At 46.5% G+C, this 16,480-nt stretch overlaps 1 protein-coding gene and 1 long non-coding RNA gene across 8 annotated transcripts in view; one reads left to right on the forward strand and one right to left on the reverse strand.

The window, feature by feature from the left end:
• The window catches only part of FBXO34 (F-box protein 34), a 46,413-nt gene extending 36,296 nt beyond the window's left edge, over positions 1-10,117 (reverse strand). For 3 of the 7 annotated variants that reach the window (XM_064659573.1, XM_064659572.1, XM_064659571.1), the window contains exon 1: positions 8,910-9,341. The gene's annotated coding sequence lies outside the window, so the exon portion shown is untranslated. Of the gene's footprint in view, positions 1-8,909; positions 9,342-9,987 lie in introns of those variants that run through there. The other 4 variants (XM_064659574.1, XM_064659569.1, XM_064659575.1 and 1 more) reach the window with 2 other exon arrangements.
• Positions 10,118-10,137: 20 nt separating this feature from the next.
• On the forward strand, positions 10,138-16,284 carry LOC135416429 (uncharacterized). Its single transcript, XR_010431576.1, has 3 exons — positions 10,138-10,604; positions 10,836-14,967; positions 15,547-16,284. It is a non-coding gene; the product is annotated as an uncharacterized LOC135416429 (long non-coding RNA).
• The last annotated feature ends 196 nt before the right edge of the window (positions 16,285-16,480 follow it).

The following is a 16,480-nucleotide window of genomic DNA, read 5'->3' on the forward strand; positions in this document are numbered from 1 at the left end:
ACACTGGAACAGGTTTCCCAGAGAAGCTGTGGCTGCCTCATCCCTGGAAGTGTTCCAGGCCAGGTTGGATGGGGCTTGGAGCAACCTGGGATAGTGGAAGGTGTCCCTCCCCGTGGCAGGGGGTTGGAACAAGATGGGCTTTAAGGTCCCTTCCAACCCAAACCATTTAGGATGCTGTGATTTTTCAGGATTCAGCCTGATGCACAAATGCATTTTTATCTCATTTCAAAGAAAGACAAAACTCCTCTCTGAAGCTCTGCCCAATCATTCTCTCTCACATCACACAGATTGCATTTCACACCATTTCTACACTGGAGAACCGAAATGACACCATTTGTCAATGAGACCATTCTCACCATAGGGACCCATATTCTGAAGCAGCAGAGATGTGCTCAGGCTCTTCAACTTGACTATTTCAGGGCCTAATGCAGACAGAGAAACTAATATTAGCATGTATTGCTATGGAAAGGAATATAAGCCAAACCTTCACTGGTTTATATCTAAACCCTTTGAGACATCCAACGTCAACGCTAAACAAATCTTCACCTGGCAAACACTTGGAGAGCCTTCAGCTGAAGCTGCCAGGTAAGGGAATGCAGTATTTGGGGATATTTTTGCTACATACACTGGGGACATACCTCTGACACACACAAAGCCCAGAGAAGCTTCATGACAGCTGCAAAAACAACTTTGTCCTGGCTAACATTCACATAATGAAATTACAGCTTCACTCCAGGGAAAAAGGAAAAAGCACTTAAGTTTTGTTTAGATTGAAGTGCTTCGAGCCACACCACTTATCTGCTATCAGAGCAGATTGCAGGGCTGCTCCAATGATTATTCTGTAATGAAGTAACTGGAATTGGAAGGTATGCAATTAGTCCTATCTCCTCCCCTGCCACCCCCCCAACAAGAAAAAAACCAGCACAGACGTTATCACCTCTTCCTCTAGCTCTGCTACCCTCATTTAAAATACCCACAAAGCAAAGTAGGGCTGTCACAAGCTGCTAACAAGCCTGTCTTGGCCCTGACTGGCAGCAAAGGTGATATTATCAGCATCTCCCCAGGAGAAAGTTACTGGGTTACCTAATGGGATGCTTTCTCAGGTACCCCCCCACACATTTATATTAAGCTTAACATGCCTGCATTTAGCTATTTCAGTAAAAGCAAAGCACTTTTGAGATGGAAAAAAAAAAGGCACTGCTGTACCTACCAGCTTTAAGTTAAAGCATCTCTCATTAATCCTCCTGGGCACGATCACTGGGAAGTGAATATATTAAACTCAGGACACAGGTATTGCTTGCTGGCACTCTGGATAGGTTTACTGACTCCAGCCTGGCTCATTTTACCTGGGTCATTTACCCTCCCTTCCCTTAAAGAGCTGTGTTTTATGTTTGTGAAGTGGTATATGCAGCTTTTCCATAACTGCAGCTAATAGCTGGAAGAGGCAGAAAGGCCCCAGACACCCCACAGCCAAATGGCAACTCACAGTAAATCCCTGATTCCAAACTGTAATTCTGATAAAATACATGTTGGCATTTATTCAGGCTCCAAAGCTCACTCATCTCATCTCCTCTCCTCCACCCCAGCAATACCCGTTGGGGTCTAATTAAAGACATGGCTTCTCCCAACAGCCTCTGCCTCATGTATATCCCAGAGAAGTTTCTCTATTTGTGACCCAAGGAACACAAGGGAGAGCTGGAGGGACAAGGGGGATTCCCCCAGACCTTAAAAAAAAAATTATATAAAAATATTTTAAAAAAACCCCAACACTATTAATGCAACAATGAACTTGTTCTATATAGGTCCACTACTGATGCAACAATTTTACACTCAGATTAAGTTCCTTGACTTTTTTCCAAGCTAAGTTCTTTCCAATTTCTTAAAAACATTTTCCCAAAGACAATGGGCCATCCCTGCAGGATGCACTGGTGCCTTCACTTCCTTGGATTCAGTCAGGCCAGGGATGAAGCTGTTAACACCTCACAAAATCCATACACAACCCTTTCCTTGCTGGATACATCTACAGATCCAAAAGAAGAAAAAGAGCTTTAAAAAAATCCCTTTTAAGGCAAGTAGAGTGTGCAGAGACATTTGCTACAAAGGTATGTAAACTGCTACTATTTATCCCACAATTTATCCCATGGCCTCCAGCTGACACATCCCTGGACAGCATTTTAACAGCCCCATAAGCAGTTAAAGCTGAACAAGGCAACCATCAGGAAAACTGGTTTAGTCCACTGCTGGTGGCATCCCATGCCCTATCCATGGAGGAAGCATGACTCAAACTGCTCTGAGCTCCCATCCACAGCACAGGCTGAATTCCCAGTAACTTGTACCAAAGCCACATCTCCAACTGCTTCTGCTGCGAGACCAATTCGAAGCAAGTTATTTTACATTTTAATATGACTACATCTGCGGCCCTAAAAAAATCCACAAGCATTTTAAGAAAAAGACAGGGATTTTTTTTCTTTTCCTTAACACCACAGAAGATGGATTCACTGCTACCAGTAATCCTCCCACAGCCCAAGTTTCAGAAGCAGCAGCAGATTTACTTAGATTTCAGACGCATAAACAAGCGCTCTCTGCATCACTTCATTCATGTGTTTATTAAGATAAAGTTACCTCATTAAAAAAAAAAAAAAACAATGGTAGAGTGTCATCCTCCTCTAGAGAGGAAATTAAATGAAAAAAGGTGAGGAACTCACAGTCTGACCCACAGCTGATGGCAGGTTCTGGTGCCCTGATGGTTCGATCAAGGTGTATAAACCCACTTCCAGGGACAGGTTTTCCTTAAGGGTTTGGTTTGTTTGGGGTTTTTTTTCAGAATTCCCTTACCAAATCCCTGACACTTGTCTCAAGCTACCAGGCCTTCCATATATGTTTACAGGGAGCTTCTCTCCACCTCAGGAGTCAGGACGGGAGGAAGGACAAAACCTCTGCAGACAAAAACATTAAGAGGCCCAAGGCAAGAGCAAAGGCTTCACGATGGAAAGGATTCTTACTCTTTGCAATGATGGCAAAGTTCAGCACAAAGACCTCAATGAAGAGCTTTATAAATCCAAAGAGAGCTGGGATGCCTCTGGAAGCACATGAATCAGTGAACATAAACCCCAGTTCAACACCAGCCTCTATCACTGATACACAAGTCCTGCTTGAACCCAGGATCCAAACTTTTTTTTAAAATATAGCCTCTAGTGTGAGTGTGACACACCGCAAAAAGCCAGACCACAGGCACAAGCCACGAGTTAGTCTTTGAAGTTTAGATACACCAGAAAATTATTTCACCTACCCAGATGCAGAGGGATAGCTGCTGCCTTTGATGCTACAAGACATTTTGGTCTTACACTGCCCAAGGACTTCAAATTGCTTGCTGGGCTTGCAGCGTGGCAACACCCAAGCCTACACATACACACGAGCCTAATTATGCCTGGTCTAGACTTGGGGGGAGGAAAAGAAAAAAAGAGAGAAGAAATATTTTCACTGATGTTAGCACGCAAAGAAAATAATAGCACATACAAAGAAATCTCCAGAGTGACTTATGAAGAAGATTTTATGCCTGGCTTTCTGCCAATTAGAGAGGAATTAAAGAGTCTAGCAATATAACCCCGCTCATCCCAAGGAAAAAAACTGCATTTTTAAGTGATCAACGGAGTAAGAGGGAGGAGGAAAGAGGGACAAAGACTCGGGACTGCAGCTGCACAGAGCAACATAGGAAGTTCCTGGTGGTACCGAGACAGAAATTGGGCACGAATAGTTCAGATTTTAAAATTAATCCAGTCTATTGCATCCAAAAGAAAATCGGGACATAACAGCTGATTCCAAATAACAGCATTCCAATAAAGCAGACACTATGTTTTTTTACTATAAAATTCCAACTGCTTCAATATTTCACAGATTATTCTGACTGCCAACCAGCAAAATCAGTGAAAGGTGGAGGTCACAAAAACAAAAGCAAACCAAGTGGAAACGGCATGACTAGATATCTTAGGGAGCTGAAAATGTGTCAAAACCCAGCCTTTCATGAGAAAGAACATTTAGTAGCTATCTGCAGTGATGAATTTACATCCAAACTCTTTGGAGCTTAAAAATTCACATCATGAGACCAGCTTTTAGCGGAATTAGGACCAGACTTGACATGCCCCAGTTTCCCCAAGGTTACTTTTTGAAATGCAGCTACACTTAAAATATTTTCAGTGCTCTTCTCACACTGCAGAAGAGCAAGCAAAGCCTACCTTCTAATTTTACTGTTTGAGGGGTTTTTATAAGAATTTAACTTCAGCACTTTTTTATTTGAATGACAAAAGGAATTCTGCATTAGACTGCAGGTTGAAAGTTACTGGAAATGGCAGCGAGACACTGTTATTTATATAAAGTCACTGCAAGGAGAAAAAAGTTACTGAAGCTTTCTAAATCAAACTTTGTAAAACACCAAAATCACAGAATGAACCAGAAGTAGCTCGGGAGTTGCTAGGGATGTTTCAAGTTAATAAAATTCTAAATTAAATGGCTGCCGCTTAGGTTTGCCAAAAAATTATGCAAATTTCCAAAGTTCATACATAGTAATTAGCACAGCAAAAAGCAGGTCCCAAATAAGTGATGAAGTTAGCCTCGCTCTTATTTTTCCAGCAGATGGAATTAGCTATGTGTGAAGCTATTTTTTTTTTTTTTGCAATTGGAGATTAAACATATTATCCTGAATATCAATTCTGCAAGTACAGCATGTTGGATACACACACTCATGGAAGCAGGAACATGCAAAAGGCAGTCTGAATCCCTCTCTTCCATCATTCTAAACAGGACACTGAAGAGGCTGGGAGGGGGGAGGGTTTACATATTTAAGATTTCATTTTTCAAACTGATTGCTGACAACTTAGTTGAGACAAGTTGTCTCAAAGTACAAGTAGAGTTAATAGTCCAAACAGGTTTTTCCATAGAAAAACGTCTGCCTCGACTAAAAATACGTCCTCTTGATGTGCTAATTGACAGATCACAAAAAGCCATCCAAACTGCAAGTTGAAACAACACATGTAAACAGAAAGTCTCCTGGTTTTGCCCATTACTGCTCCAAAACCTGGTTCACAGGCACATCCATCCTACATTGGATATCATATACTGTAACATAAATTCACCTTTTCCATTCCTGTTACTGATTTGCCACTTCACACTTCGAGACACAACCTCCTCCTCAGCTCTGCAGTTCTCCAGCAATGGCTGAGCCTCACGTGTGCCCTTGACCAAAATACTCCACCTGTGTTCCACATTCTGAATTTAGTTTCCCTTAAGAAGTGAAAACAAGCTGCAAGTCTTGCTACACGAATATTACTTTCGGGTAGCCCAGCAAAGACCTCTGGAATCTGTGTGTGCTACAAAAAGAACCCAAATCTCACATAATTGAAGGAACATGGGGAGGGGAAAGCAAAGTTTAACTCTAATTTAAAAGTCAAGTAAGTGACACGCTGGACTGAATGCTATTAACCAAAACTGCAAGTTAAAGGTAGATGTACTGAGAGCAGTAGAAACTCTGCCCGCAACAAAATGAGAATTCTCTTACAAAAATACCTCTGTGGCCAAATGAAACACTGAGTTTAAGTAAGAAAGCAAGCACTTACACCTATCGTGCTCTCCTTTCTCAACTAGGGAGTCTGATTTATCTCAAAGCAATCAAAAGAAAATACTTTGATTTTTAAAGTCAGAAAAGCTGCAGAAATGAAAGCCCTGTCTGGCATGAACAAACGATATTTCTGAAATCAAAAGAAGATTTTCCAAGTTAGGGGAAGGGCGAAAACAGCCCCGAATAACTTACTTTGCATAGCCCAGTTCCTGCCAAAACAGTTCTGAAATCCCATGGTAGTTCAGATAATTTCCATTCTTAGACAAAAAAAAAAAAAAAAAAAAAGGCTAGATTGAACATTAGCAACATTAATTGTGTGATATGACCTGAATGATGCAAGAACAAGTAGTTAAGTGAACCACAGCATCTGCTGAATTTTTAATCACTAGTTGTTTTGCTGCAAGGCAGAAGAACACTGTATATTAGCTTCCAAGCGCTGCACAGAATGGCACATTAGGACAGCAGGATTTAAACTGGCAGGAATTCTGCCTCCCTGCTACCTAAATGCCATCACTTCGCTGTGAACTGCAGACAGAGCAGCTTCTAAAGCGGGATTATTTTTTAATCACATGGGGGGGGGAGGGAAAAGCACTGTTTTCTGCACCCCAAGATGCCGGTCGGCCATTTCTGAATAATATATTTAATTTTTTTTAAAGCTGACATTTTCTTAACAGCCACCTATGCGTCCCTACGTAGGGTATTTTTACTTTCCAAACAGCTTTAAGTAGTCATGTGGCTGCCCAGCAGCAGCTTGCTGCCAAAGAGGTAGCTGAACCTCCAGTGTGTAGGAAGGTGATCTATGTAAACATTCCTATTAGCTCTGTACTGCACCAGGAGGAGCAACTGCAACATGTTTAGGCACACCTGAGCTATATTTAATCCATCTTCCTCTGACATCCATTGCAATGACGCTGCAGACGCCCAAATTTGGACAGCCAGGTCATGGTACCATTGATGAGAGTCAACAAGCCCATCCTATACCCACACCAGCCAGTCCTGCTGTGATTTCTCTGTGTCTGACACCCAAAATAGCCAGATTAAACCAACCACCCTGCCTGCAGTGGTAAATACAGCTCCAGCTATGCTCTAGGCATGAAACTGCAACAGCAGGATTAGCAAGTGATACAGCAGATATCCCCCTTCCACAACAAAGACAAAAAGAGAAGAGTTATTTGGGGGATAAACACTAATTCCACAACTACAATGCAAATTCCAAACAAATCCCACAATTACAGCCAGGATCTGCACTAGGGGCAAAGATCCTGATTCAAATTTTAGGGGTCAAAAAAGAGGACATTTTAAAAAAAGGACAACATTCATACATTAAAAAGTCTGTCACACTGACTTTAATAGAATCTATGTTTAATAAATTAATAGAATCAAAACAGCTTAGAAAACAAAACCAGCAAAATATGCTACAAACAAAAACGGAGCAGCCACACATACCAAAGCAGCATTCCTGTGCCCCCCTTCCTAGAGAGCTTACAGAGCCAGGAAGAGGATCTCTAACCAACAACTTTCACTAAACCAAGGTCTCCTTCAAAAGCTTAAATGTACAGGAACACCCAGTGATACATCTGATGACCAAATAATCCACAAGAGCCAAAAATCCCAGCAGACAAGGGCAAGAGAGATGCTTCCCAAGATACATTATCTTTAATGACAGGCTTAGGATCAGTCCTACATTTTCCTTGCAGGCTCAACTATTCAGGTACAAGAAAAGCTGCTCTCTTCTCTGAAGCCAGGTATCAAACCTGCAACAGGAATATTAAAATATGTCATGTCTGCTGGGAATACAGCCATCAGTGTGTGAGGATTATACCAAAATGCTTGTTTGGCTGTGCTACAGGGCAGTGAGAAGTGAAAATAACATGTTATGATGAATGTGTTGACACCTGGAACCTCAGGGTCAGTTATTACCTCGGTAGTATCGTGCATATACTATACAGTATTCAACTTCACATCACCAGAAACTTAACTTGGCACCTCCATACCCCAAAACCACAGTCCTTCCTGGAAGGGGAACTACAGGCCAGCCTCTGTGAACACCCACAGCATGCTACAAAACGAGCTTCCAAACTGAAGAGACACAGAAAGACGTTTTATACCCTATAAGACACTTAGTTGCAGCTCAGCACTTGACAAGCCACTCACAATTCCTCACGACCCCTCCCTAAATGGAGAAAAGGTTTTAAAGAGCATTTAGTGCAAGTGAAACATCCCCAGCTTTCACCTCAGCCTCTCCTTGTTCTCCTTATTAAATACAAAAGAGACGACTTAGTCATACAGAGCACGCAGGATGGTTTTAAGACAGTGGTATTAAATCAAATCCCACAACTTTTCACACCTATTAAAATGTTACTTTGTCATTAGCAGGGGAGATTTTGATAAGCGCGACGCAATTAACAGACACTGCCTTTGTTGCCAGGCTGCTCGTGATGAAGCCCAGGCTCCCTGACATTCCATTTCTTCCCCTCCAAAGCCCTGTGCTATGGCAAATTTATGGGTTTTAGCGTGTAAGAGGAGAATTGGGCATGTTACCTTCAAAATCAGTCAATAAGGCTCTTTCACTCGGGCCCGGGGAAGGCGGGTGGCTGCTGGAAAGCAAGACAAGGCTCTCCCTTCCCCCTCCCCTCAGGACCCAAAAACGCTGCGTTCAAAACACTCCCATCCCCTGCAGCAAGGGATTAGCCATTTATTAAAAAGGAATCAAAACACTGTAAAAGGCTTCCAGTTAAGATTTCAAGGAAAAAAAAAAAAAAGAAAAAAGAAAAAAACCAAAACCCCAACGCAACACCCATGGAACCAGATTCCCATTAGGAATTCTTCTGAACGCCGAAGAACGAGCAGCTCAAGCCTGAGCAGGATGTCATTTGTCCGGACAACGCTGATCAAATGGCGCAAAAAGGAGGACAGAACTAGATTAATTTTTTTTTCAGTCAGTCATTTTGCTGCCTCCACGTTGAGCAGCAACAACGTTCACAACCTACAGGCATTTACTGGTTTAGACTTTGGACTTTTGAAACCACTGCCTACCTCCACGCTCGGCTTTTAGGGGGGTTTTTTTTGGCTCTTCTCTAGGGGTGACAGACAATTATAATGGCCAATTATGTAAAACCCTTCATCCGAGAAAACACGGAGCGCTACGCAAACACTCATTAGGACTCGCGACCCGAGTCTGCGCCGCACGTTCCCGGGTTCCACAGCCACCCTGGATATCCGCAAAACTGGATTCCCAGCGCCGTGGCACGGCCAGGACAGCGCTCAGCAGGGCAGGGTCAACCACTGGAGTACTCACACAGCCTCGCAGGCGGGTTCTGCAGCCCAGGCTGCCAGAGCTGAGCTCTACAGCCCCATCCAAGCCGGTTATTTAAAAGCAGAGCAGGGACGTACGCGGCTGTTGGGCGTTGTACGAAGCACCTCGCAGGACAAGCCTTAGATCCACTTCTCCGGCTGATACAAGGAGATTTCTCCAACTGGAAGCGGCACTGCGCAAGCCAAAAACCTCGGTTTACCGAAGAAATTAAAAGCTACACTGTTTCGAGTAAGGCCTCGGAGGAAGTAATTCCGAGAAGAAATCACTTCCACTGCAATTGTACTTTTAACCTTTCCTTAGGTTCTTACGCCGCCCCCCACGTGAACACGTTATTCAAACGTTATCACAACATCTAATAGCGATTAAAGCTGTCTCTTTTGGATCGCTGTTTATGTTTACCGAGTTCACAACCCCTCCCTGCGAAGGGCTTGATCGATGCGTGAAACACGGAGGGGGCGAGAGGGGGGGGAGCCGTGCGGTAAAAAAAAAATAAAAACCAGGACCAGGAAGTGACCGCAACTCGGTTGAGCAAAAATTTGGGGGGGGGGGGGGGGGGAAATAAGTGCAGGGGAAGGGAAGGGGGCGTTTTGAAAATCAAGTCCGCGAGAAGGCAGAGAGCAGCGGGGCTGTGTCCCCACGGCCACGCGTGGGGCGGTCGCGTTACGCAACCGCGGGGGGGACGGGGATGCCCCGAGCCCCGCACGGTGACCCGGCGGTGCGGGGGGGGGGGGACGGGGCCGCTCCCGGGCCGGGAGAGCAGCGGGAGCGCTGCCAGGGCAGGGCAGGGCAGGGCAGGGAGCGCGATAACCCCCCCCCCGGGGAGAAGCGGGCGCCAGGGGGGAGCGTTAAAACGACCGGGTAAAATAACGCGGAGCGGAGCGCAGGGGGCGCGGAGCCCTCGGCGCGGCCCCGTCCTGCGGGCGGGCAGCGGCCCCGCCGCCGCCATGGCCGGCGGAGCGCGGGCGGGCCCCGCTGGCCGCTCGGCCGCCCACCTGCCCCGCACCGGGCCGGACCCGGCGCCCACCCACCCACCGCCGCCGCCGCGCCCGCGGGAGCCTACCCGGAGCGGGGCCGGAGCACGGGGCGCCGCGGAGCCGCCAGGCTCGGCTGGGCTCGGCTCGGCTCGGCCCGGCCGGATCCCCCCTGCGCCCCGGCGGCGGCGGGAGGAGCCGCGGCGGCCGCGCCAATCCGGGGCGGAGCGGGGCGGGACGCGGAGCCGGCGGGGAGGGACGCGGGGAGGGACGCGGGGCCGCCCCCGCGCCGCGCCAGGCACCGGCCGCCCCGCCGCGCCAGGCACCGGGGGCTCGGCTCGGGGCGCTGCCCGTTCCTCGGGACTCGAGCCCCCCCCGCGGTGCCCCGCAACCCCCGCTGCTCGCCCCGGTGTGCCCGGGCTCGGAGCGCCCTGCCCGGGTTTGGCGACCAACGTGGCACTGGGAGCCGCGGGGGTGCTGGTTCTCGGCCCGCTCGGTGGCACCGGCAGGTTAACGTGGTGGTAACAGGCTAAAAACCTACACGGTCCTCTGCGGGAGACCAAAAACTCGTTGGATAGAGCTCCTGGCTTTGAAATCTGCTGAACTCCCGACTGCAGGGCCGAAAGAATCACAGGATCAGTTAGGTTGGAAAAGACCTCTGAGATCATCGAGTCCAACCTATGACTGAACACCACCACCGTGTCAGGTAGACCGTGGCACAAAGTGCCACATCGAATCTTTCCTTAAACACCTCCAGGGTGACTCCACCACCTTCCTGGACAGCCCATCACAAAAGAGCTGCTGGGAGGTCACCGAGAGTGTCCCTCGGTACTGAAACCCCACCAGAGCCGTGCTAGCCTTGCCAGCTTGTTTTGCCAACGTTGCCTCCTCGGGAACAATCACTAAATACCCTTTTGCTGTCATCTGTCCTTGACAGTGGAAAACACGAGCTGCTGTTCCTGGTGTAGATTATCCGAGGAGGCACAGCTGTGCAGACCCGGGCAGTGGTTTGTCACGCAAGTGTCACCCCAGCCATCCTCTCTGTGCCGTCCTGGTGAAGGCTCAGCCTGCAGGGAGAAAGAAACGGGCACTGGAGAAATCCTTCTAAACCAGAGGTATCAAGAACAAGCAAGAAACACAAAGGGAAGGCATTGGAAAAAGGGGAATAAAGGGGCGGTACCAGCTGATGGCTTGAGCCTAAAGGGGTTCCTGCAAGAAGGAGCTTCCCCTCTCCTTAAAAGATTTTGGCAGTTCACTTCCAGTTGGAGGGATGTGGGCAGGGATGGAGGTCCCCACGGAGGACCACCTATGACTCAGGGGGAGGGCAGTGTAGCAAACCAAAAGGGCCTGGTTTCTCTCACACCCAAGAGAACAGCATGAAGCTGTCAGGAGGGGTTTAGGTTTGATCTTAGGAAAAGGTTTTTCACCCGGAGGGTGGTCGGGCACTGAACAGGCTCCCCAGGGCAGTGGGCACAGCACCAATTCTGCCAAATTGAAGAAGCATTTGGATGACGCTCTCAGGGACAGGGTGGGATTGTTGGGGTGTCCTGTGCAGGGCCAGGAGTTGGACTGGATGATCCTTGTGGGCACTTCCAACTGAGGATATTCTATGATTCTATGATTCCCTGACCTGCAGGAGGGCAGCACTACTTACTCTGTGTAATAGAACACTGTGAGGAGATCCTTGAGGCTGTTCTCAAGCTAAAAAGCAGTCTAAATGTGTGTCAGCACAGCACTGTGATAGTCCTGAGGAGGGGCAGAGTTAATTAGCCAAGGCCCAGGATCACATTAACATGGATTCTCAGATGGCTGAGATGAACCTCCCAAAGTCTCTGGAGTCCCTATTGACTACAGCCACTACATACAAAGACAAAGTGAGGGCAGGAGGGAAGATAGAGGTAAAATGAGTTGCTGAAGGTCAAATATTAGATCAGGAGAGAAGAGAAATCAGACCCTACAGTTCCTCACCCCTCCAGTACTTTCTCCTCTGAACTGTAACAAAACCCCAGAACAACAACGGGATTTAGCTGCTGCTGACACAGGAGCTTCCTGTGTTCCAGGGAAAAATTCTGTATTTTGGTATAGGACCAAATGCACATGGAAAAAAAACCTCTTTACTAGCATGGCCCCACAGTTCAGTGACATACAGTGACACACAAGATATCACCAGATGACTTAAAGGGAAATGAAATATGTGCCCTGTCATTAGAAAAAGGCCCCACAAAGGTACAGCCCCAGTCTTTTGTTGTAAGTTGATAAAGAGAGAAAACTGCCATTTGCTGCTAAGTGACTCCTAACGATTAAACAACCTTTCTCCTCTCACCCCCTCGGGGCAATTAGAGATAATATAAGAAAGATTTTGCACATTGTTTAGCTTACATGGCCATCTGGTCCTTCTGCATTTCAGTAGCCTTGAACATTAAAAAAAAAAAATAGATAAAGAAAACCAGTCCTATCTTATTGGAGACCTGGAGAAGTTTAACTCTGTCAGAGTACACAGGATTAACCAAGTCCTTACAGCTCTTTTATTGCTTCCATCTTGATTAACAGTCATATTCGTCACAGCTTTGTGTTGTCCTCTGTAAACTGAGCTGTTCCTTACTGACACTGTTTCAACCACGAAACACAACTCCAGCAGTTGCATCTGGCTCCTGTAGCTGTTCTGATCCTGGGCAATGGAGACACAACAGAGGCACATGCTGAGAAAAGATCCATACAGGTTTTCAGCCAAAATTTAAAACCAGTATTACTAGAAGTCTTGTGTGAGTAGGGAAAAGGGTGCTCTTTTCAAAGGAAAATGCAGCGGTCTTGGCCTAACTCAGAAACCTTCCTGCTGCTCAGACGTCACCTAATCCCACGGCACTAAGCAGTTTCTTCATCTGCTTTTGCTCAAGGGGATAAAAGCACAATTCCCCCAAAGTAACCTGCTCCAAAGTCTCTGGAAACAACAAAAAGTTTGGTCTCAACTCAGCTTATGGTTGGCTTATGGTTGAATCCAGCACTTGTTCTGGGGTTAATTCCTGCTCCACTCTTCCTGGTGGAAGAAAACCAAGAAGGGTTCAGTCTGTTTGGAAAGAATGTGATTTCCTTAAGAATGTGGCTTTGGGCCTTGTAGGAAGAAGCCAGCTGAGGATGCTTTCACCTGTAGTGCTGGAGCAGGCTTTTGACTGAAATCTGTATCAGCAGGGAAGATTCAGTGTAAACACACTGTGAATAACAGAGGATTTATGCTGAGGCAAAAACCACTCAGGCTCTGTTCCCAACTGCACTTTGCATTGTAACATCGCTAGTTTGCATTTTAGGGAGAGCAGGGAGCTTATAAATGTGCTGCAACATCCAGCTTTTGGGTATCAGCTGCCAGAGTGCAATAGAATACCCAGAGTCAGGTACCTCGTCCTTCTATTTATAGCCTGGAGAGTGTCAGACGCTTCCCAAGGGCGAGTGGAAACTCCCACCTGCCAAGCAGAGAGACCTGGGAGAAGGAAACATCAAAGGAGGGATGTATTAGACTTGCTTTGCATAGCCAGTGTGTAGGTGTTTCCATCAGCTTGGGATCCTGGGCCCACACATCTGGGGTTTTGGAGTCTGTCAGGACTCTTTGAAGGATCAGAGCAAGGACAACAATTCCTGTTTAACACCGTGGGTGTCAGGGTTGCATCTGATGTTTGTTATATGTGCTGATCTAGGTGGCAGAGAAATACCCAGGAAAGGGAAGACTCTCTCCAAACCCATCCAGGTGAGAGTCCAAATGTCTCTCTACCTGCTTGGACTGTGCCCTCCTCCAGGCTGAGGCATTGAGGGTTTGCTGGGTGGTTACCTCACACTCCTGGTAAAAATGGGCTGCAGCAAAAAAATAAACCTCAAAGAACAGAGCAAGAGGCTTAACTGTGTTTCCTATTTGTTGTAAGAGAGGAATTTCACTTCTATTCACCCTTACAATTTGTTCTGGTTTTTAAACTAGTGACCATTTCAGATGAAAAGCAGAAGTGGGGACAGCAGCCAATGCATCATAATGATTCTGCTGTTCAATCCTTGATTGAGAGCTTATCAATAAAATTTGACAGGAGGACACTCTGTGCCCTCTGCAGCATCACAGTTTGCCTACAGAGGATTTTCTTTGACTCCATGCAAGTGGCTGTGGGCTACAGCTTTATAATTCCATTTGCCTGAACTTTCACTGAAAATACATTCAGAAAATGTAATTATTTCAGGGTTAAATTTGGGGATAGGTTTCCCTACACCTTCCATACTGATTTTCATTTGTGCAAGAGTGGGAAGAATCACCCTCACAAAGAACAATATCCCATGTGAAGGAATGAAGAGCAGAAAGAACAAGTTAGCAGATTGCCATATAATGATCTCCTCAGTACAAAATGTATCTGGTAATGACAATTATATTGCCAAGGAACAGAGGAATTCAAATTGGTTCTCAAAGCTTCGATGGCTAAAATGTGGGGATATTATCATAAAATCATCAGGTCTGTATGAGAATGAGGGGTTTAACCTTCCAGGCATGTCTAATATCTGCACAGGATAATGAGTTCATAAATTCATATCGCTTGTTTACCTCTAATTAATGCTATTATGTTTATTCCTCTTAGCACAATATTTCTCTTAACATAATAAAATCAGTAGCAGTCAGGAATTTGGGTGAAAAACACCTGATTAACGTGTTTTATCTTAAAGCAACATTGCAATACTTCAAAATCTTGGCATTACCCAAACACATCGAGACCAGTGCGGTGACCTAAATATTGTCAGTGGAAGGTGTCACTGCAGCACGTTAAGGAAACCCATTCTGGCTGTAATTTACCTGGCTCAGGTAACACCTGCAAAGCTGCACAGCAAACCCTGAGCCTGCCAAGGACCTGAAGCAGATACTTGGGTTGCCTGGAAGGGCACACAGATGTGTTATCGCTGATGTTGTTATTTGAGCTCGTGAGATTAAGCCCAGGCTGTACCTCAGCTTCCTAAATTCAGCATCGACATCCACGTGAGTGGAAAGTAGCAAATGTGCCAGTCTGGATGCTCAGAGGAGCAAACAAGTGAAGCTCAGCGTGAAGATGCAGGTATGCAGTAAGGAAAAAATGATTTGGGGTTGGAAGGACACTCCTAAACTTGCTTTTTCCCTAGAACTTGTGTTTCAGCACGGGTCTCATCATGGGACTATATCGTGATATAAGGTAGAACTTCTGAATGACCTCAAATTTTACTGCCATGGGGGAAAAAGGGGAGTAACAAAAATCAACAAACATGAGGTCTGCATTGAATTGGAGTCTGGACAGTCTCTAAATCTGAGCTCCTGTAGTTCTGTTGTTTAATTGGATCTTTTGCAAGCCTTTGGGAAACCTGGCAGCATTCAGTAAACTCCACGCTGATTTTTTATTATCTATAGCAAATAAATGATTGTAGGATTAGCATTGGTCAGTGTCTGTGACTGTGCTGTAACCTTTGTCAGTCTGTACAGAAACAGGGGGTAACATTTCTCCAACTACTGCAGCCTGGGATGTGCAGAGACACTGACTTTCCAGTAATCACTGCCGTGGGGAAACAGCTCTGTGCTCTGACAGAACGGCCTTTAATCCATTTACTGCTGTACTAAAATCGTGTTTATAGGCAGAATTAGTGATACATTTCTGTAACTCCAGGCGGAGGTCCCGCATTTTCAGGCTGTTGGAAGGGCATGGCTGTCCTCTGGCGCTGACCATCGCTCCTGCTGCTCAGCAGTTTCCCGTTTGCCAGCACTTCTTTTATCCCAACGCCGTCCACATTTTTGCAGTGCCACCAAGCGGATGGTTCCCCCGTTAGCATTTTAGTTTCACACGTTATCATTTTAAAACAAATGCAGAACTGTCCAGTAGCTGAGTGGTGATAAGCACAACCCACCCCAGCGAAGCTGCAGAGTCAGCACGATGTGATACAGGAGGAAATAAAGGGTCTTTAATGAAAACCCTTTAAAAATGTGTTTGTGATGCTTTGAGGCCTGTGGAAACCTGTCTCTGGCTCCTCAGGAGGCAGCATAGCACAGTCACTGAGGTGTGGACATGGACCTTCTGGGCTCCTCAGTGCAAGAAAGATGTGGAACTCCTGGAGCAGGACCAGGGGAGGGCAATGAGGATGATTAAAGGACTGGAACCTCTCTTAGGAGGAAAGGCTGAGGGAGCCGGGCCTGTTCAGCCTTGAGATGACTGAGGGGACCTCATCAACAAGTATAAATATCTAAAGAAGGGGTGCCAGAAGATGGACCAGGCTCCGCTCTGTGGTGCCAAGTAATAAAAGAGGCAATGGGCAGAAACTGATGCACTGGAAGTTATACCTGAATATGAGGAAGAACTTTATCGTGTGGGTGACCAAGCACTGAACACACTGCCCAGAGAGGGTGTAGAGTCTCCTCCACTGGAGATATTCCAGAACCGTTTGGACACAACCCCGTGCCATGTGCTCTGGGATGACCCTGCTTGAGCAGGGAGGGGGGGACCAGACGACCCACTGTGGTCCCTTCCAGCCTCACCCGGTCTGTGATTCTGTGGGTGACGGGAAGGCAGCACGAGGTCTGGGGGCTCATCACACCGTCCCTGGGTC

Source organism: Pseudopipra pipra, chromosome 6, assembly GCF_036250125.1.
Source record: "Pseudopipra pipra isolate bDixPip1 chromosome 6, bDixPip1.hap1, whole genome shotgun sequence".
NCBI classification, from domain to species: domain Eukaryota; kingdom Metazoa; phylum Chordata; class Aves; order Passeriformes; family Pipridae; genus Pseudopipra; species Pseudopipra pipra.